The sequence below is a fragment of the Monodelphis domestica genome, chromosome X (assembly GCF_027887165.1).
Source record: "Monodelphis domestica isolate mMonDom1 chromosome X, mMonDom1.pri, whole genome shotgun sequence".
NCBI classification, from domain to species: domain Eukaryota; kingdom Metazoa; phylum Chordata; class Mammalia; order Didelphimorphia; family Didelphidae; genus Monodelphis; species Monodelphis domestica.
In genome coordinates, this window is record NC_077235.1 from 29,025,242 (window position 1) to 29,047,646 (window position 22,405).

Sequence of the window (22,405 nt, forward strand, 5' to 3'; positions counted from 1 at the left end):
GAGGGAATAACATCTAGATCCAGTGGGATCCTGAATTCTATCTTATTCATTAGGGCAAGAAAGAAAGGAAAATTAAGGAGGGGGGGGGAGTATAAAAAGGGAGGGAAGGAGAGGGAGGAGGGGAAGGGAGCATAAAAATGGAGGGGCTAGAAAGGGAAGCATCTCAAGGGAGGGGACTAGGGGGACTAACCTAAAGTAAATCACAGGTTCAAAAGGAGATAGCTAAAGAAGAAAGGTCAGAACTAGGGGAAGATTTCAAAATGCTAGCGAATCTACAAATGACAATCATAACTTTGAACGTGAATGGGATGAACTCACTCATAAAACGTAGACAAATAGCAGATTGGATTAGAATCCAAAACGCTACCATTTGTTGTCTTCAAGAAACACATATGAGGCGGGTCGATACTCACAAGGTTAGAATTAAAGGTTGGAGTAAGACCTTTTGGGCCTCAACTGATAGAAAGAAGGCAGGAGTTGCAATCATGATATCTGACAAAGCCAAAGCAAAAATAGACCTGATCAAAAGGGATAGGGAAGGTAAATATATTCTGTTAAAAGGGAGTATAGACAATGAGGAAATATCACTAATCAACATGTATGCACCAAATGGTATAGCATCCAAATTTTTAATAGAGAAACTAGGAGAATTGAAGGAGGAAATAGACAGTAAAACCATATTAGTGGGAGACTTGAATGAACCACTATCAAATTTAGATAAATCAAACCAAAAAATAAACAAGAAAGAGGTAAAAGAGGTGAATGAAATCTTAGAAAAATTAGAGTTAATAGACATATGGAGAAAAATAAATAGGGACAAAAAGGAATACACCTTTTCAGCACCACATGGCACATTCACAAAAATAGATCATACACTAGGTCACAGAAACATGGCACTCAAATGCAGAAAAGCAGAAATAATAAATGCAGCCTTTTCAGATCACAAGGCAATAAAAATATTGATCAGTAAGGGTACATGGAGAGCAAAATAAAAAATTAATTGGAAATTAAATAATATGATACTCCAAAATCGGATAGTTAGAGAAGAAATTATTGAAACAGTTGATAATTTCGTTGAAGAAAATGACAATGGCGAGACATCCTTTCAAACCTTATGGGATGCAGCCAAGGCAGTACTCAGAGGAAAATTCATATCCCTGAGTGCATATATTAACAAATTAGGGAGGACAGAGATCAAGGAATTGGAAATGCAAATCAAAAAACTTGAGAACGAGCAAATTAACCCCCCCAGAAGAAAACCAAACTAGAGATCCTAAAAATTAAGGGAGAAATTAATAAAATCGAAAGTGAAAGAACTATTGAGCTAATAAACAAGACTAGAAGCTGGTACTTTGAAAAAACAGACAAAATAGACAAAGTACTGATCAATCTAATTAAAAAAGGAAAGAAGAAAGGCAGATTAACAGCATCAAGGATGAAAAGGGGGACCTCACCTCCAATGAAGAGGAAATTAAGGCAATCATTAAAAATTACTTTGCCCAACTATATGGCAATAAATATACCAACCTAGGTGATATGGATGAATATTTACAAAAATATAAATTGCCTAGACTAACAGAAGAAGAAATAGATTTCTTAAATAATCCCATATCAGAAAAAGAAATTCAACAGGCCATCAAAGAACTTCCTAAGAAAAAATCTCCAGGGCCGACAGATTCACCAGTGAATTCTATCAAACGTTCAAAGAACAGCTAACTCCAATACTATACAAACTATTTGACATAATAAGCAAAGAGGGAGTTCTACCAAACTCCTTTTACGACACAAAGATGGTACTAATTCCAAAACCAGGCAGGTCAAAAACAGAGAAAGAAAACTATAGACCAATCTCCCTAATGAATATAGATGCAAAAATCTTAAACAGAATACTAGCAAAAAGACTCCAGCAAGTGATCAGAAGGGTCATCCACCATGATCAAGTAGGATTTATACCAGGGATGCAGGGCTGGTTCACTATTAGGAAAACCATCCACATAATTGACCACATCAACAAGCAAACCAACAAGAACCACACGATTATCTCAATAGACACAGAAAAAGCCTTTGATAAAATACAACACCCATTCCTACTAAAAAGTTAATAGAAACATTCTGAGAAGGGGTATAGAGGTAAGGTACAGGACTAGATGAATTCAGAGACCTCTGCCTGTTCCAATAGTCTGTGAATCTATCATTTTATTCTTACTATTTTTGCATTCAAAGATATAATCAATTCTAAACTGTCTTAAATCAAAAGGGGTTAGTGAGAGAAGACCTGCCTCATGTCACTTGCTACCAATGAAAAAAGATTTTCTCTCCTTATTCGCTCTTTTTTAAAAAGTCGGAGCACTTCCCAGGTTCCATGGATGATGCTGGTGTCGTCCAGCACTCTGAATCAAATTAGAGCTGTACCAAGCTGCTTAATGGGATTTTTCCTTTAATTTGGTGTACTGGTCCCACATGTACCTTTTAGAAGAGTGAATTAAACACACATAATTAAAGCACCTAGCAAGGTTTAAAGAAGATGGTGGTAGAAGGAGGAGTAGTACAAGTGCTTGTAGGTGGGAGCACAGCACAGCTTATTTGGTGAGAGACCTCTGACTTGGACTAGAAGTGTTAGATTTGGCCTGAGCATTTTGGATCTAATTGAAGCTCCGTATTGAAGGTCTCAGCAGGTTCAAGTGCTGTTTTTCCATCTCAGTTGTCATTTCTGGGTATTTGCAGGGTTATGGAAGACTGAAAGTCAAGTGAAATCTTGTTCATTTGTGTTCTCCTGCCAGAGGCCAGGCCTTCTTCACTGGGGGCAGGGTAGTGAGCTCAGGTGGGAGAATCTGTTGGGCAGCCAAAAGGCTGAAGCTATGACAGCCAGCAGGCCTCTCTCCTGTGAAGCATTTTGCCTGGGTTCTGAAGCTTCAGCCTAAACTCCCACCTCTAGAGACACCGAGGAGTCCGGCATATAGCACATGTGCTTCTGGTTGCCTCCCTGCAGATGATCAAGCAGCTAGGCACACATATAATAGAGTCACAAAGGAGAACCCCCGACTCCCTAACCACTCCAGTTGGGTTCCATGGCTGGCCCACTTACTTGCACCTCATCTGCCTTTGGTTCCCAATCTCTCTCACTCTGTGCATCACTACTGCTAGTCAATTTGAAGCATACACCAGCCCACCTCCTTAGCACCATCTGTGCCTCAGTACTGCTCATTTTATTGCTCAGGTGGGAGTAGACACTGCTACAGGCCATCTCAGCCCTTAGCCCCAGCTGGACTCATGTTGCTCAAGCCCTACACTGGTTTCCCTGTGCTCACAGCTTGGAGGGGTGCAGATGTTCTGGGGGTTAACAAGAAAATCCATTGTGGTTTTGCTTTCGTTGTTGAGGGTCTTTCTAAAAGATTGGATTATTTGATTGATAGAACATAATTGAATCTAGTTTTTTGAAGGCCTTGGGCAGGAGTGCCACTTCTCATTGACTAATGCCGTTTTGTTTTTTCTTTAAATGAATCTTTGACAGTGAGTTGTTTTGTCTTTCTGAAAGAAATCTCTCCTCCAGTCTCACAAAGTACAGGTGTGGATTTCTCGGCCCATTCTAATGTACCCTACCTAACCCTGCTCTTCTTCTCTTTGCCCTTTTCACACCCTTTTACTCCAGTAGACTGGAAGCTTCTTGGAAGGTGACATTTGCATTTGAATTATGAAGGCAGAAGCCAGATTGTGGAGGGGTTCCAATAGTGAATGGAAAGGATGTCCAGGCACCAAGATGGTTTTTGTAAAGAGTACGGTGAGAGAGAGAGAGATTGGCAGGGTCTAGTGAGAGGTTTTTTTTAAGATGGGAAAAATTTGTAGGGAGCAGGGAGGGGATCAGTAGATAGAGAGGGATTGAATCAGGATAATGAGACACTTGCTAAAGAAGATGGGAATGAAGGGGTGAGATCGAGGGTGCGTGTACAAAGATTGGGCTTGGCAAGCAGAAGGATCACCAGGTCATCAGATATCAGAATGGAGGAGAGAGTAGAAGTTTTTAGAGGTATGTAGGAAGAAGTACTGAGATTCTCTGCTAAGAAAACCATGGGAAACTTCAAAAGAGAAGGTTTTCAATTAAGGAGGAGAAATACAATTGCCTTGCTGTAATGAGAGCCCAGTTGATATTAGCTAATATAAATTTATAGTAGACACAGCACAGCTTTTTCACTTTTCCCCATTCTGTTCAGCAGAATATGAAAAGCAGCAATAGAGGCAAATGGCAGAAGTAAGCCAGGTTTGAGGTGTGGCAAGATGTGATTGCCTAAGGACAAGGAACAGGAGATTCAGAGTAGAGGAATAGTATAGAGCTGAACTGACTGGTTCTCCCAAGGGTCAAGATTGGATAGAGAGGAGATTGTAAATAGAACAAAGATGATGGATTGAGGTGCTCCTAACAGATTGAATGCCACAGTGAAGATGAAGGGCAGGATTAGGAGGAAGAGACATAGTCAGAAAGATAGAAGATTATGACCAGATAAAGGAAATTCAGAGTTCTTGCACAACAGAGTGGGGCACTTGATGGTAGCCAGTAAGATCAAGGCTATGACCATCCCTACGTATAGGTGATATAGAGGGGAGGGATAGGTTATGGGCATTGAGTGGTATGTTGTGGCCACAAAAGAAACTTAAATCTGCCTACGGGTGGATTTTTAAAAATAAAATTTCATTTTACCCTTTTATTCATTTATTTTTAATTTCATTTTTATTTTCAATGCCAAATTCTCTCCTTCCTGCTATCCTTTCCCTCATCCATTGAAAAGGTAAGAAATATGATACCTGTTACACATATGAAGTCATGCAAAACCTCTTTCTGCATTAGCCATGTTATACATTTTTTAAACCACACACAATCATAGAACTAGAGAAAATAACAATAAATTTCATCCAGAAGAACAAAAGATCAAGAATATCAAAAGTAATTAATGAAAAAATGTGAAGGAAAGTAGTCTAGCACTGCCAGGTCTCATACTGTATTATAAAGCAGTAATAATCGAAACCATCTTGTACTAGCTAAGAAATAGAGTTGTGGGTCAAATGGAATAGAGTAGGGGTAAATGGCCTTAGCAACCTAGTGTTCGAAAAGCAAAGAGATCCCAGCTTTGGGGATAAGAACTACTCACTACTTGACAACTGCTGGAAAAAAAAGCCAGACAGCAGTATGACAGAAACTCAGTATAAACCAATATCTTGCACCCTATGCCAAGTCAAGATGGGTATATAATTTAGACATGAAGGGTGATACCGTAAGCATATTGGTGGAACATAGAATAGTAGACCTGGCAGATATATGGAGAAGGGAAGAATTTATGACCAAATAACATAGAGAGCATTTTGAGATTTAAATGAATATTTTTGATTATGTTAAATTAAAAAGGGTTTGTACAAACCAAACCAAACCAATGTAACCAAGATTAGAAGGGAAACAACAAACTAGGAAAAAATTTTAAAACAAATCTCACTGATAAAGGCTTCATTTCTCAACTATATAGAAAATGAAGGCAAATTTATAAGAATGCATGCCAGTCTCCAGTTGACAAATGGTCAAAGAATATGAAGAGTTTTCAGATGAAGAAATCAAAGCTATCAATAATCATATGAAAAATGTTCTAACTCATTCTTGATTAGAGAAATGCAAATTGAAATAACTCTGAGGTACCACTTTATACCTATCAGATTGGCTAATATGACAGAGAAGGAAAGTGATAAATATTGGAGGAGATGTGGCACTGGGACACTGGTATATTGTTGGTGGAGTTGTGATCTGGTATGACCATTCTGGAGGACAAGTTGGAAGTGTACCCAAAGGGCTAGAAAACTGTGCAAACCTTTTGATTTGGTAATACTACCACCAGGTCTGTATCCCAAAGAGATTTTTAAAAAGGGGAAAAGACCTACTTTTACAAAAATATTTAAAGCATTATATCTTTTTTGATGTCAAAGAAATTGAAGGGATGCCCATCAACTGGGGAGTGGCTGAACAAATCATGGTATATGATGGTGATGGAATACTCTTGTGCTGTAAGAAATGATGAACAGGATGAGTTCAGAAAGAGCAGGAAATAAGCAGGACCAAGAGAACATTGTACCCAGTAACAACATTATACAATGATCAACTGTGAAAGACTTACCTACTGTCAGCAATACAATGATCCAGGACAATTCTGTCCTGATTTTTTTGTTTTATTTTTATTTTATTTTAATAAATTTACACATAAGTTTTTCAAATTTGTATTTTTTGTTGTCTCCCTCCCTTCTTCCCTTCCCCCTCCCAAAGTTGACCAGTTCAATCTGGGTTGTACATGTATTAGCATGCAAATCATACTTCCATATTATTTATTTTTGTAGGTGAATAATTTTATAAAACGAAAACCCCAAATCATATACCCAAATAAATGGAAAATCATATGTTTTCACCTGTATTTATACTCCCAACAGTTCTTTCTCTAGTGGTGATCCAGGACAATGCTGAGGAACTCATGACAAAGAAAGCTATCCACCTCCAGGGAAAGATCTGTTGGAGATGGAATGCAGATGAAAGCATACAATTTTTCACTTCATTTCATTTCATTTGTATTTGTATTTTTGTGTTTTGGTTTTAGATGAGTATTCTCTTACAAAAATGACTAATATGGAGGTAAGTTTTGTAATTGTGTTCATATAATTCCTGTGTTTGTTTCAGCAAGTAGATTCACAAGTATTTTATATTGTCTAGTTATTTTTAAAATTATATTAAATTTTTAATTTTTTTCATGGTTACGTGATTCTTGTTGTCTCCCTTCCCTCTTCCCTCCCCCTTCCTGGAGTCGACAAGCAATTCCACTGGATTATGCATATATATATATATATATAATCACTCAAATCCTGTTTCCATATTATTCATTTTTGTAATAGAGTAATTTTAAAAAACCAAACTCCAAGTCATATACTCATCTAACCAAATGGTAAATCATGTTTTCTTCTGGATTTCTACTCCCACAGTTCTTTCTCTAGATGTGGATAGCGTTCTTTTTCATAAGTCCCTCAGAGTTGTCCTAGATCATTGCCTTGCTTTTAGTAGCAAAGTCAATTATGTCTAGGGTTATTTTAAAATGGAAATTCTCTTTCTATCTCTTGCTTCTGGACTTTGTTGGAAATGTATAGAAATGCTCATGATTTCTGTAAATTCGTTTTGTATCTCTGTTAAAATTATTAATTATTTCAACTAGTTTTTTAGTTGATCCTCTAGGATTCCCTAAACCTTCATATATTATCTGTAAGGACTGATAGTTTAGTTTCCTCATTGCCTACTACTATTCCTTCAATTTCTTTTTGTTCTTTTATTGCTAAAACTAGCTTTTCTAGTACAGTAGTAAATGGTAGTGGTAATAATGGGCATCCTCATTTCACTCCTAATTTTATTGAGAAGGCTTCTAACTTATCCCCATTGCAGATGTTACTTGCTGATGGTTTTAGATTGACACTACTTTATTGGAATGACCAATGTATTCCTATGCTTCCTAGTGTTTTTAATAGGAATGGGTGTTGTATTTTATTGAAGGCTTTTCCTGCATCTATTGAAATAATGATGTGATTTCCATTAGTTTTGTTATTAATATAGCCAATTATGCTGATATTTTTCCTAATATTAAACCATCCCTACATTCCTGGTATAAATCTCACCTGGTTGTAATGAATAAGCCTTATGATGTATTGCTGTAGTCTCCTTGCTAGTATTTTGTTGAACATTTTTATATCTCTATTCACTAATGAAATTGGCCTATAATTTTCTTTCTCTGATTTCCTGGCTTAGGTACCAGCACCATATTTGTATCATAGAAGGAGTCAAAGAAGGTCTCCTCCTTTGCTCATTTCTCTCAAACAGATTATATAGTATTGGGATTAAGTATTGTTTAAATGTTTGATAGAATTCACTTGTGAATCCATTTGGCCCTGGGGATTTTTTCTTAGGGAGTTTATTGATGGTTTATTCAGTTTATTTTTCTGAGATGGGATTATTTAAGTATTCTATTTATTTTGTTAATCTGGGTGATTTACATTTTTGTAAATATTCATTTCACCTATATTGTTAGATTTATTGTCATAATTGGGCAAAATAGCTCCTAATGATTGCTTTAATTTTATCTTCATTGGTTTTGCACTTTTCATCTTTGATACTGGTAATCTGATTTTTTCTTTGTTTCCCCTACTAAAAAAAAAAACTTCTGGAAATTCTTGTTGGGCTTGTGTCCAATTTGCCTTTTTCTTTGAAACTTTGTAGATGCTTTTAAGTCATTATTTTATTTTGCATTTGTGTCTTAAGCATCCCTGTCACAACAATAATTTTTATGGTCATGTTCTTTTTTGTTTTTTGCTTATTTTCAGTTAATTTCTTGGTTTTGGACTTAATATTAGTGTAGGACTTTGATGACCTCTTTGGGTAGAGATCTGTCCTGAGCTTCTGTATTTCATGTTCTTATGCTGCTTTCATAGCTTGGTCTGGGAGAGGACCTATAAGTTTTTAGTCCTTCCTAAGTGGTGTCATCTGAGGAAAAGGCTGGTCACTGCCTGTCTGGTCTGAACTTTGGTTCTTATAAATTTGGGGCTCCTACTCTCTCATGACTAACCACTATTGTTTGCCCTGAAACTGCAACCCAGAAATGGGCAAGGACAACAGAGGTGCAAAAGGGCACCTGATCCTTTGCGTAGTGCTAATATAGGGATTCCCCTGGGATCTCTTTCTGAATAGGTGTTTAGTCCCCCTACTATGTCTGGGCATTTGGATGCTCTTGCTACCATCTTCCCTCCCCCAGCCAATGCCATTTCTATGGTACCATGCTTCCAACAAGCCCCTGCTCGAGTTTCTTCAGACCTCTCTTTTTGTTTTCCTAAGCTGTGCTGTGCTAGAAAAATGCCTCACTGTATTTTTGTTGGTTTTCCTACTCAGAATTTGGCTTGATATATTTTTAAAAGTTGTTATACAGGAGTGTGTTGGGAAAGCTCAGCAAAAATTCTAATGTCACTCTGCCATCTTGTTTTGACTCCCTAGAAGCCATTAGGGGGATTTTTATGGTAAAAGTTTTCATTGTGGCATTTGGCAGCAAGGGATGATGAGTGAACTTAAATACAGTGTTTGTTTCTGGTTAAGAGTGGGTACTTCATAATAATAGTAAGAGTAACTCATATTTTTCTGCCAGGTGATGATTTATAAAATATTTTTCTTCCTTAGCACTCATGTAGTGGAGAGTATAAATATTTTTTTCATTTTACAGATGAGAATACTGAGGCTCAGAGAAGTGACTTGTCTGAAGATTCACAGCTAGTAAGGTTCATTGCCTCCCAATCCACAGCTCTTTTCCCAAGGGAAAGTCTTCCTGATTCTAGGCCTGGTGTTCTATCACGCTGTACTACTTTGCTGGTTCACAACATCATGTTGCTACTATCTCTTACATAGTCCTGACCTAAGAATGAACGGACTCTTTTTCTAGCAGGAATTTAAAGCAAGAAATCTGTAGAGCTCTGTAAGTTAGGGGATGTGGTCTTTAGATACATGAAACGGAAGCTCTCAAAACCCCTCCCATATGACTAGCAGAATTCTAGGATGGCCTACTCCATCCGAAATTACATGAAAGAAAACATCTCCATAGTCAGAACTTTGTTCTTCCAGAGGTCTCAGGAGTCCTGGCCCTTACACCTCTGGGGCAGATATCATCCCAGTCATACCCTCTTAGCTAGTGTGATTCTTGTTCATGGCTTTCCCTGAAGCAGCCACAGAGGACCCACACCACATGACAAATAACTAACTTTGTTTGGTTGTATACTTCATTAATACTAGCACAGTCATTCAATCAACAAGCATTTATTAAGCACATACTCTATGCCCAGCATTGTACTAAGCACTCTTTTCTTCTAGATCTTTGATTTCATTGGTTTAGGTAACTCCCACGAGGAGCTTCCTTCTACCAGTCTAGATCAGCAACTATTTTGTAACTTAGAAAATCGCCCGAGGTGCTGAGAAGTCAAGTGATTTTCCTAGAGTCACACAGCCACGGTGACACTTGAAATCAGCTCTTCCTGAACTTAAGAGGCCTATCCAACATTATGTTTCTCATCCAATCCAGCTAAGATACACACATGCACATGCACATAAGGGATCCACATAGGTGGATCCTCTCTGGAAGATTTTTGGTCGGGCTTTGACAAAAATCATCCAGACTGAGCAAGTGGTATCTGTGGGTTAGAATTACATCCCAAAAGCTACCAAAAGATCAAGGCAGCAATTGGACACTGAAGCTGTCTATCAGACTTCACTCTCTTTTATTATTAAAAAGAGCCTATCTCTTTTTCTGCTCACACATGTTCTTGATGGGTCTGTATCAGGCCTGTAGATCGACACTGAAAAAATCTCTTTAGGCTTTGGAATTGTGATCTCCTTCTCCCTTCACCTAGTGAGACAGACAGCTGTCACTGTTAGAAAGTTAACAGTATGTCAGTAACATCATGAACTCTCTGGACTGTGCAGTTCGGCATCTGGGCCTTAAGAGATGAAGTCAGCCCCAGAGTCACTCTGGCCTGGAAATGATTTCATTGAGCTGCAATGCAGATGGATTAATTCCAGTACCGTAAAGTCAACAGAGTTGAACATTGGCTACATCACAGTCTTCATTACTGTGGTCTGGATCAAGTTTTGATGAAGTAATTTCCCTTGAGTTTAGCACTTAGAAAACATATAGGGCGTCCTTCTTGGATTGGACTTGAGATCAGTGTTCCCTTCCCCCAAGCTCAGTAAATTGGTCTTTATCGGTTGCACATGGACCTCTATGATTTGGAAAGGTTTCAAACAAGACCCATATGTTTTGTTGCACTCAATGCCCAAACAATCGGATGCATGAAATAAGATTCATTTTTGGCACAGGTGATGGAATTAATAACAAATGATATAACACTCACTGTGAGGACCTTCAAATGTAGCAAGGCACTAGGTAACTGTACTTTTCATAACGGATGTCTCGTCCCTTTGCAAAGGAGCCTGTCACCACAGCTTTCCCATTAAGATGACTGCTTCAGACTCCAAAGCTTCCAAAATGGGCTCGTTGTTCCAGAAAGTAGGAGCATTGATCCTCAAGGCTTGGGGAGCAAGGGATGTGATTAGATAGTCCTCACTGTCTTGATAAATGCAGTGCCCCAAATTCATAGATAGGGCTTTGGGTTTCCAAGGAAAGGTTGCTTTTAAAACAGAAGGAAAAAATATCATCCAAGACCACAACTGAATGGATGGAATAAATCCTCACTTTTCTATTCTGAAACAAAGGAATGTGCAAGAATAGTTGTTTTTCTAGCTTCCCCAGAAACCTTGGCATTCCTTATCAGACCAAAGGGAAGCATCCGAAAGCAGGCCAAGTAGTCACATTTTTTTTTTTACTTTTCAACCAGAAGAGGGAGGGAAGAAATAGCCTCAAATGATACAGATTTATATTCTCGAATATGCTTTTTGAGTGGATATGTTTAGATCTCATATGGCCATTATTGTGGAAAGAGCCCTGAATTTGGCACCAGGGGACTTGGGTTCAAATTATGGTTCTGTATGGCCTTGGTCAAGCCGATTGACTTTTCTGTGACTTGGTTTCTTCATCAGATTTGAAAGGGTCAGACTGTGATTTTTAAGGTCCTTTCTAGCTCTTAATCTGTGATCCTGTGAACCTCTATCATAATTCTGAGTTTCCATGCTGGTTTTCAGAACATAAGCATTTATTAAACATTTACTATGTGCTTATTAAACATTTACTATGTGCTAGGCTCTGCTGAGAGTGAGAGAACGGATACAAAGAAAGTCAAGAATGGCCTCTGCCTTCAAGGAGCTTACATTCTAATAGAAGAGAGACTGTGTGTTTGGATATGCCAGATATATTCTGTGTAGAAGGAAAGTGGCCTTTGAGGTAAAGTCACTAGCAACCCGGGAGGTGGAGTGGACCAGGAAAGGGCTCCTACAGAAGGTGATATTTGAAACAAGTTTTGAAAGAAACTAGAGATCCTAAGAGACAGAAGTGAGGAACATTACAGGTGTAAGGGGCAGCCAATGCAAAGGAAAAAAGACTACAAATAGAGAAAGGCTGGATTGTGAAGGGCTTTAGATGCTGTATAGAGATCTTGGAATTAATTAGAAGCCCCTGGAATTGATCACAGATGGGGTTGACGTGGTCTGACCTGTGTTTCAGGAAAATCACATTGGCAACTGAATGAAGGTAGAATGAAGTGGGGAAAGACTCGAGTCAGGGAGACAGACTAAGGGGCTATTACAATAACCCAAGCAAGAGGTGGTGATGATCTAAACCAGAGTATTGGCTGTGTGGATGAAAAACAAGGTTTGGTAACGGATTGGGTTTGCGGGATGAGTGAGAGTAAGGGATAAAGTTGAGAATCTGAGTGACTGAAAGAATAGCAATGCCCTTGACAGTAATGGGGAAATCAGGAGGAAAAGGGATTTGCTGAAAAAGATGAATTCAGTTTTGAAAATATTGAATTTATGGTGCATCCAGTTCAAGATGTCCAGCAGGAAGTTGGTGATGCCATAACATGGAGTTTAGGAGAGAGTCTAGGTCCAGATCAGGAAATGTTTTACATAAAGAAGATGATAGCACCCATGGGAGCTTATGAAATCACCAAGTATAGCGAGAAAAGGAGAGGTGACCTAGAGAGAGCCTTGGGGGACAACCATTAGTTAGTAGGCAAAACATCGATGAAGAAAGAAAGGGGAGATCTAGGATGATAGCTGGGATAGTTGGATCAAAAGATGTGGCAGATTTGAGCGTGTTGGTAAACAGCAGAGAAGGATCCAGTGATGTAGGTCTCAGAGGAGCAGAGGTTGCTAAGTAATGACACCAGCAGAGTCTGGAACACAGGTACTTCCCGGATTCTCTTTGTCCATGATGTCGTCCCTGACAAGGGAAGAGACTGGTTGATTTTTGTCTGGCACACAGGAGATGTTTAACCAGGGCTGGTTGACTGATTGGTTGATCAATCTGCAGATTATGATGTTCTCATGACCATGCCAGGACAAAGAGAATGAAAAAACAGACAGTGTAACTGCAGAATTGTAAGCCAGGACTTTTTAGGAGGGGGTCTGGTTCCTTTATTTCATATATTGTTGAAAAGCTCTTTCAGTCATCTAAATTCATTGACAATCTTACCAACCTTATCAATCTAATGCTCAACAGTAATAATAATACCTGACATTTAAATAATGCTTTAATGTTTGCAAAGTATTTCATATATTTTCTTAGTTGATCTTCTGATCTACCTTGTGAGGTATTATACCCATTTTGCAGATGAGGAAATTGCTTTAAATTTTATTAAATTTATTGAACACTCCAATGCATTTAACCTTCTGTCGGGTGCTGTGAGGGGGTAGGATGAAGATATAATAATAAACTGGAATAAGTGCTGAAAAAGCTCCCAATCAGGTTGGGGGAAACTAGACTTACACACATGAAACAATTTGGTGTCCATGCAAAGCAGGTTTTGCTTTTGCCACACACTCAGTGTGGCTCAGATGATAAGTACAGGAGGAAGTTATAGGCAGGTGAGCTCAGCATGGGCTGAAATATCCAGGAAAACCTCCCTAGCTGAGATGAAACTTGATCTAGGCTTTGATGGATGGGTGGGATCTGGAGAGGAGTTGAGCATGGAAGGTTTACAAGTAGGAGAAATGACTTACTCAGTTGTATCTTTATCTTTAACATAAATAATCATCCTGTCACAGGGTTTAGCATTTTTGTTGCTAATGAATGTTGATTTATTTTCTGGTAGAATGCCAAGTAAGCAGGACACCCTGCTGCTCTGGGTTCTTCTCATTATGCTCAAATTGTTGATAAATCCTACCATCTAGGCAAGTCAATTAACTTCTAATTTTGGCAAGTTGATTTCTCAGGCAGTAGAAAGAAGATATTTTTATATTTATCCAGCCAGAGTATTGGGAAGTCATGTTGCTTCAGAAGCTCAATGAATCTCTAATTGGGCTACACCAATTCCAGGAGTGATTATTTTCAGGTTTGTTTACTAAGTCATTAGTTGGATTGAGAAAATCTATTCAATCTGAGCCACATAATGGGGAAATTTTCGATTCTTGAGGCAAGGGGCCTGGGTTTGAATTCCACTTCTGGCTACTTCCTTCCTTTATGACCTTGGGCACATCACTTCATCTCTCTGAATCTCCTTATCTGTAAAATAAGTGAGTTGAATAGATCCCCTCTAAGATCTCTCCCAACTTGAAATCTATGATTTTGTGAAGAGATGAGGTCAGCCTTTTGGTGATCAGTGCCTTGCTTGTTACTAATCCACCCTAATCGAGACAATTTTAAAAAATATCTAGGTAGCCAAATTGGTATCAGCTCCAGGACATTGATTTAGATCCATGGTACTTTGGGGAGAGAAGCTGATTTAAAGAGCACCCTGAGGTCATTGGATCTTTCTTGCCTGCTGATATTGACCATCCCAACACTAATCTGTTCCTCAACCCGGGCCCATTGGCATGGTCCCCTGCAAGGCCACCTCCATCTGCTCTGTATGCGTCTTGCATGTATCTGTATGTACACATGGTGTCTCCTCCACTAAGCTTCTTGAGGACAGGGAATATCTCCATAATAAAAGTTCATTGACTGGGTGCTCCTGAGAACCCACTGTTCCTCACAATGTCCAGCCTTCAATATTTATGATGGCTTCCATTCAGATTCAGACCTTAACCTCCATTCCGTTCTTAACCTTCATTACATTTCCCTTCAATCTTTGTTCTACATAGCTACCAAATTGAAATTCCTAAAGCACAGGTCTGATCATGTCATCCTGTCCTCAAAGCTCCGCTCAAGTGCCCCTTCCTACAAGAGGCCTTTCCTAATAAAATGTCGATGCTGCTGCTAGCTAACTTTTATATCACACCTGCAATGTGCCAGACACTGGACCAAGAACTTTATAATTATCTCAATTGATCCTCACAACAACCCTGGGAGATAGATGCTATTATTATTTCCATTTTCTGTTTGAGAAAACTGAGGCAGATAGCTATTAAGTTACTTACCCAGCATCACAACTAGTGTTTAGGTTTTCAGGCCTAGCATTCTATCCACTGCACCTAGCTCATCCCCTGTTATTTGTGCCCCCTTCCAAATCACTTGGTATTTATTTAATGTTTATTTATCTATATACTTGTTTCTGTCCACCATTAGCTCCTTGAGAGCAAAGATAGGGATAGGAATGTGAACAATGAAATGATTTTCATTGGTACAAAGCACTTCCTGATGAGGAAACTCCCTCTACCAAAGCATGTAGGGACCTTCTCTGCCACTTAGAGTGGCTCCTAATGCACTGGGAGGTACAGTGACTTATCCAGGGTCACTTAGCTAGAGGCAGAACCTGAACTCGGATCTTCTTGGATTTTAGGTTGGCTCTCTATCCACTATGCAGTACTGCCTCTCCTTAGCACAAGGACTCTTTTACTTTGTTTTTTGTACTATACCACCTAATACCTCTCATAGGCCCTTGATAAATGTTTGTCCAATTGAATTACCCCCAGTAAATTGGTTATTATTGGAGGGCAGCTGACGGAGGAATGACATGCATGCCTAGAGCATTTTTGTTATGGTTCAGTTGTGTCTGACTCTTCATGGCTCTTCATAGACTATTGCACACCTGGCCCTCTCTTCTCCAAAGTCAAAGTCTGTCCAAACTCATGTTTGTTGCTTCTGTGACATTATCCGTCTCATTCTTTGCCATTCCTTTTACCTTCAGTCTTTCCTAACATCAGAGTCTTTTCCATGAGTCCTGGCTACTCATTCGGTGGCCCAAGTACTTAAGGTTGAGCTTCAGTATTTGACCTTCCAGTGAATAGTCTGAATTAATTTCTTTAAGTATTGACTGATTTGATCTCTTTGCCATCCAATGAACTCTCAGAAGTCTCCAGTGCCAAAATTTGAAAGTGCCGATTCTTGTGGTACCCAGTTTCCCTTATAGTCCAACTCGCATAGCCATACATTGCTACTGGAAAAACTATAGCTTTGACTTTAGGGACACTGTTAACAAGGTGATGTCTCTACTTTTTAGTATATTGTCCAGCTTTGCCAGAGCTTTCCTCCCAAGGAGCTAGCATCTTTAATTTCATAGCTGCAAGTTGCCACCTACAGTGACCTTTGAGCCCAAGAATGTAAAATTTGATACCACTTCCATTTCTTCTGCCTCTATTTGCCAGGAAGTGATGGGACCAATTGCTAAGATCTCAGTTTTTTTGTGTCAAGTTTCAAGCCACTCCCCTCTTTTTTTTTTACTTTTTTTTACACTCCCCTCTTTCCCCCTCATCAGGAGGCTCCTTTTAATTCTTGACTTTATCCCATCAGAGTAGTATTGTCTTCATAGTCAAGATTGTTGATATTTCTCCTGGCAACTTTAAATTCTGGCTTTTGGTTTGTCCAGTCTGGCATCTCTTGTAATGTGTTCTGCATAGAATTTAAATAAATGAGGTGACAATATACAGCTGTACCATACTCCTTTTCCAATCTTAAACTAATCAGTTATTACAAGATTGGTTCTAACTGCCGCTTCTTGACTCACATGCATGTCTAGAGTATATTAGTATTTAAGGATAATCAGAATCATTTTCATTTCAACCAACATTCATTTCATTTTATTTGTACAGGACCTTACAGCTTATCGAATACCTTCACATACTGGATCTCTGGATTCTTGAAACGTGCCTGCCATATCTGATCATTTCACAAAAGAAACTGACTCAGAAGATTGCATCTTGCCTAAAGTCACACATCTGGTAAGTGGAAGATTTAGCCAGCTACCTGCTCTCGTGCTTTAGGCTGAGGGGCAGTGTCTAGAAAATGCCAATATTTAAGAATACTTGGAAACATTTTCATTTCAAATTCAGCCTTAACCACCAGGTAGTACTGCTGTCCACCAGCCTGATCCCATTTGATAGGAAGTATCATGTCAGGTGACTCACACTCATTCTGATGATGTTCTTACCAGTCTGAAATGCATTCTTACAGGGTTCTCCTGGGATGGATGTCCACAGCTCCTCTCTCTCTTCCTTTCTATAGCAACTTGTTATGCAGAGGGTATGGATTCATGTGGACTTACCTAATATGAACCACTTCTTACGCCTTCGTCTTACCAAAACCCCCACCTCTACTCTGAACTTATACTTAGTTTATTTCACTAAATAGTAGTCATATGAGCCCATTATAATGATCTCCACAAGCGTGGACAGGCCTACCTGAATAACATATACAGTTTTGTCATAGAATCAATATGGACAATAGATCAATACATAATTAAAAAAAACATACCTGCAGTTATACATCCACTCTATAGAGCAAGGGAGTTTCCAGGCAGTATATAGGCTTCTCCAGACAAAGGGCTTCTTGGAAATACACAAGTAAATTTAATTTAGCCCTCGTATCTATCCCTGCTTTATTGGTCAAAGAGTATAGGCAATGTGACACAGTTCTGCATGATCCCATTTGGGGTTTTCTTGACAAAGATACTTGGGTGATTTGCCATTTCCTTCTCCAGCTCATTTTACAGATGGGGAAAGAAAGCCAAACAGGGTTATGTAGCTTGCCCAGGGTCACACAGCTAGTGAGTGTCTAAGGCTAGATCTGGTCCAGTTTTCTACCCACTGTACCACCTAGTTTCTCCTACACATTCATTAGAGCCATTCATTAGGGACTCTTGACCTAAGTCTTGGCTCTTTAGTGCAGGGCACAGACTAAGGTGATGGTAGTTTTAAAAGAAGACTGAAACTCCCTTAGCTGGCACTTTTCTTGATCTTGACTGTCTTGTTACTGGTTAGGACCTCCAACTGCTTCTTATTATGACACACTCATGGCATGGTCAATGGACTGAACAACTGGCCTTAGCAATGATGGAAGCCTTCCACTTTATATCTGTTATCTTTGGAGGTTGGTGGTGTATTATTATTATCCTCATTTTCACAGATAAGGAAGTCCAGACTCAGAGGTGAAGAGACTTGCCCAGGGTCACTTGACTAAGTGTCAGAACTAAGATTTTGAATCTAAGTTCAGTATTCTTTCTCTGCCATCTAGCTTGGTTTAGTTTCATTGGCAGGTCAAACTGGCATCTCGCTGACCTGGACTGTGGCACCTCTCTCTGCTGCCTCATTTCATCACTTCCCAAAGCATACTTCCTCTCAGACTCTCTGTGGTTGTGAAGACCAGAACATCCGTGTAGCAAGGGAAAGGCAGTCAAAGTGGGAATAGGCAAGAAGACAGATGGGAGAGAGAAAACTGACAAGACCTGGCAAGTGATTAGAATTGGAGGAGCAGGGAGAGAGACTAGCCGAGGATGACCTCAAGGTTGTCAACTGAAGTGACTGGAAGGATGGTGGTGGGACCTTCCAAAAACAAGAGAAGGTAGGGCAAGGGGTAGCTTAAAGGGAAAAATAATGAATTCCATTTTTGACATGAATTTAAGATGGCTATGGGAGACACGGAGATGCCTAGCAAGCAGCTGGCCCTACAGGACTGGGGAGAGATGAGAACTGAACACACACACACACACACACACACACACACACACACACACACACGGGAATCATCCGAAGTGAGATAATAACCGAACCCATAGAAATTAATGAAATCATAAAAAGAGTGTACAGAAAGAAAAAGGAAGAGGGCCCAGAACTAACTGAGTTCTGGCCCTGGCATACTCCTATGTTCAGGAGGTAGGACATGGATGGCTTTGAAATAAGAAAGAATCTCAATAGGTGGAAATGAGTAGTAAGTACATTCTAGATATGGGAAAGTACAAGGAGACAAGAAGAGACAAGACAAGACCAGGAAAAGCTAATAGTCTAGTCTGGCTGGAATATCAATTAGGTCAAGAGGAATAAGGTAAACTAAGGCTGGAAAAGCAGGCTGGAGTCAGATTGTAGAGAGCCTTGAATTATAACTGAAAAAATTCATATTTTATGTTGTAAGCAATAAATAGCTTCAAAGCTTTTGGTCAGGGAAGTGACAGCACATTAGGCCTGTGCCTCTGAAGAATTAATCGGGTAGCTGTAGAGTGGATTAAAAAGGACAGTTGAGGGGGGCAACTGGGTAGCTCAGTGGATTGAGAGCCAGGCCTAGAGATGGGAGGTCCTGGGTTCAAATCTGGCCTCAGACACTTCCCAGCTGGGTGACCCTGGGCAAGTCACTTCATCCTCATTCCCTGGCCCTTACCACTCCTCTGCCTTGGAACCAACACACAGCATGGATTCCAAGATGGATGATCAGAGTTAAAAAAAATTTTTTTAATTAAGAAAAGAGGACAGAGGCTGAAAGCAAGCAAGGAGACTGGTTGGGGAAACTAATCCAGGTAAGAGGTGATGAAAGCTTGAATTAGGGTGTGGCAGAGAAAGTGCCATTCAAGCTGCTGTCCTTTGTAACCTCCCCCCTCCTTCAGCATTTGTCTCTCATAAGCTGTTAGTTTACATGGACACAGTCAAAACCATGATGGAGATTGGACCATTACCCAGTTGATTTCATCCATATAGCTGACCAAGTTTGAATAATTTTGACAATGTCTTTGAAGTGAACTGTTGGACCAAATCAAGGTACCAAGATGAATGCTCAGCCTCCACTCCACTCCACTTGCAGTTATCTTGAGTACTAAGTGCTCATTGCTCCCTAACTGGCTACACTAGTGGAAATGGATCAGGAAATCCATTCCCTCATGAAACTTTGGAAGAGACCATGGAAAAGCGGATGCTAACTGTGTGTGTGCCCACATCCAGTGAAAAAAGGAAACGTGCCATCGGGCCCTCAGTTATCAATGTTATGTTTAGGAAGTACCACAAATCTGGGTATTGGTAAACACATCTTGGCCGTTAACGGAATTTTTTGTTCTTCATTTAAGAAAGTGGCACAGGGCAATAGAAGGAGTCTAAGAATAAGGATCGTCTGTCTGAATTTGAGCTTCTCTCTGCCACTTTGCAGAACAAGTAAGTCACTTAGATGTCCTGTCTGGATCCCCAGTATCTGGAATGGTTTGCCATTGCCTTCTTCAGTGGATCTCCTTTTGTCAGATCTCTCCACCATGAACTGTGCATCTTGGGTAACCTCGCACAGCAGAGCTCAGAGTTTCATTAAGCTGTGCAAGCCCCTTTTCCATAGTAAGACAGTGATCCAGGAGGGGATACACCCATTCAGACTTAAGCAAAGCTGCAGGTCCAAAGAGGCAAAGAGGAAGACATTGAAAAATAAAGAAACAACCCTCTCAATGATAAAGAAAGTGGGAAGAGAGAGTCTGGCCATTGATAGTAATGGGAGACCAAGCTGGAGAATACCATGGAACCTGTGGTAGGCTACTAGTTGTTATGGGGTGGCTAGGTGGTGAAGTGGATAGAGTGCAGTGCCTAGAATCAGCAATATTTATCTTCCTGAGTTCAAATGTGACCTCAGACACTTATTCGCTGTGTGACTGTGGGCAAGTCACTTTACCTTATTTGCCTCATCTTCCTCATCTGTAAAATGAGGTGAAGAAATGACTAAAGAACTATTTGAGGCTTGAACAGCTCAATTACATAAGAAAAGACCAGCAAAGACAATGAACTTCCCTCAGGACACAGAGTTATACCTCCATAACTTTGTTCCCAGCCATTTATCTGCATAAGAACCAAACAAGAATCTGGGAAATGTAACTAACTGGTTACAGTAGTTAATAGATGAGATCCCTCACTGAGGAGACATGCTCTAAATAAAAAGAGGAGGAGGAAGAAGAAATCCCTGAATACACTAAAGGAACCTGACTTTCTGTGCAGTTTTCCATCCCTATAGACCTCCCACCTCTTCAAAAGAGCAGAGAGAGATCTTCTCATCTGCTTTGGGCTTGTTCTTTATCACTTTGCAATGTTCATTTTTTGGTAGTTCTGTATTGTTTCCTTTTACATTGTTATAATCTCTCTGTATGTTGTTTTCTTGGTTCCGCTTACTAAACTTTGCATCAGTTCATTTAAGCATTGCTATGCTTCTCATTATTTGTCATATTTGTCATTTCTTACAACATGGTAATATTCTGTTACATTCCTGGATCAAAGTTTGTTAGTTTCCGCCAGTCAGTAGGTATCTGCTTTCTTTCCAGACCTTTGCTACCACAGAATATTCTGTTCTAGATAGTCTAGTGTATATAGAGCTTTTTTAGAATCAGTGTCCTTATTGGGGCATTTTCCAGCAGTGGAATATCTGGGTTGGAGGGTCATGTTGATTACTTTATCTGGTCACTTTTTTTGTCACTTTAAGTCTGGATCGTCGTTCAGATTTCCAGTTTCCAAATTGCTCCACCAACAAATCGTTAGTGTACTGCTCTTTCCACAATCGCTCCAACACTGTTTTTGTCTTCTGTCATGTTTGCCAGTTTAGTAGATGTGAGATGACACCTCTGGGTTCTTTTAATTTATTTTGATTTGTATTTCTCTTATTACTAATTATTTGGCAATTCTTTTGCATGGTTGTTCATATTTCACAATTTTCTTTTGAGAATTGTTTCTTCATATTCCTTGACCACTTATATTTTGGGGAATAGCTTTCATTCATAGCTGTTTCTGTTAGTTGTGTATATCTTAGATACAAAAACCTTACATCAGAAATTTAATACCAAGGTTTCCCCCCTCCCCCCAATCATCTACTTCTTTTATTGACCCAAATGTGTTCTGTTTCTGAAAAAGTTTTTTACCTTTCATACAGGCAAAGTTATTTAACAAACAGGCCAGTTTGTTTGGACTATGAACTAGGAATGTTGTGTACTGTGAAGGAATTTATATACCAAACAAAGAAGTGTCTATTTTATCCTAGAAGCAGCAGGGAGCCACTGCAGCTTCAAGCACAGGAAAATGCCATGGTCAGATTTATACTTTAGGAATATCAATATGACAGCTGTGGGGAGAATGGACTGGAAAGGAGAGAGAATGAAGTAAATAGGCTAATGCATTAGTCCCAGTGAAAGGTAATGATGACGTGAATTAAGCAGGTGACTTTGAGGGTGGAGAGAATGGGCTAGATATAGGGGACATTCTAGAAGCAGAATATACAAGCCTTGACAACTGATTGGATGTGGGGGGAAATGGAGTGAGATAATCGACTCCCAGCTTGTGGACCTAAATTGACTAAAAGAATAGTGCTGCTCTTGGTAGAAATAGAAAAGTCGAGAAGAGGATTGAGTTGAAGAGGAAAAGATAATGAACTCTTGTTTTATATTTGGCAAAATGGAAAGGTGGATGACTTTTAATTTCCTCTCTATCCTTTATTACCTTTGTGACCTTGGTCACTGTGCCTCTCTGGGCCTCAGTTTCTTTCTCTGTTAAATGACGGAATTAGACCTTTTATTGCTATGAGGAAACTTCCGTTACCAATGC

General features: G+C 39.5%; 1 long non-coding RNA gene across 2 annotated transcripts in view; it reads left to right on the plus strand.

Moving 5' to 3' along the window:
* The window catches only part of LOC103092694 (uncharacterized), a 200,005-nt gene that overhangs the window by 73,882 nt on the left and 103,718 nt on the right, over nucleotides 1-22,405 (plus strand). For both annotated transcript variants that reach the window (XR_008914413.1, XR_008914412.1), the window contains exon 2: nucleotides 16,679-16,807. This is a non-coding gene — a long non-coding RNA (uncharacterized LOC103092694). The remainder of the gene's footprint in view (nucleotides 1-16,678; nucleotides 16,808-22,405) is intronic.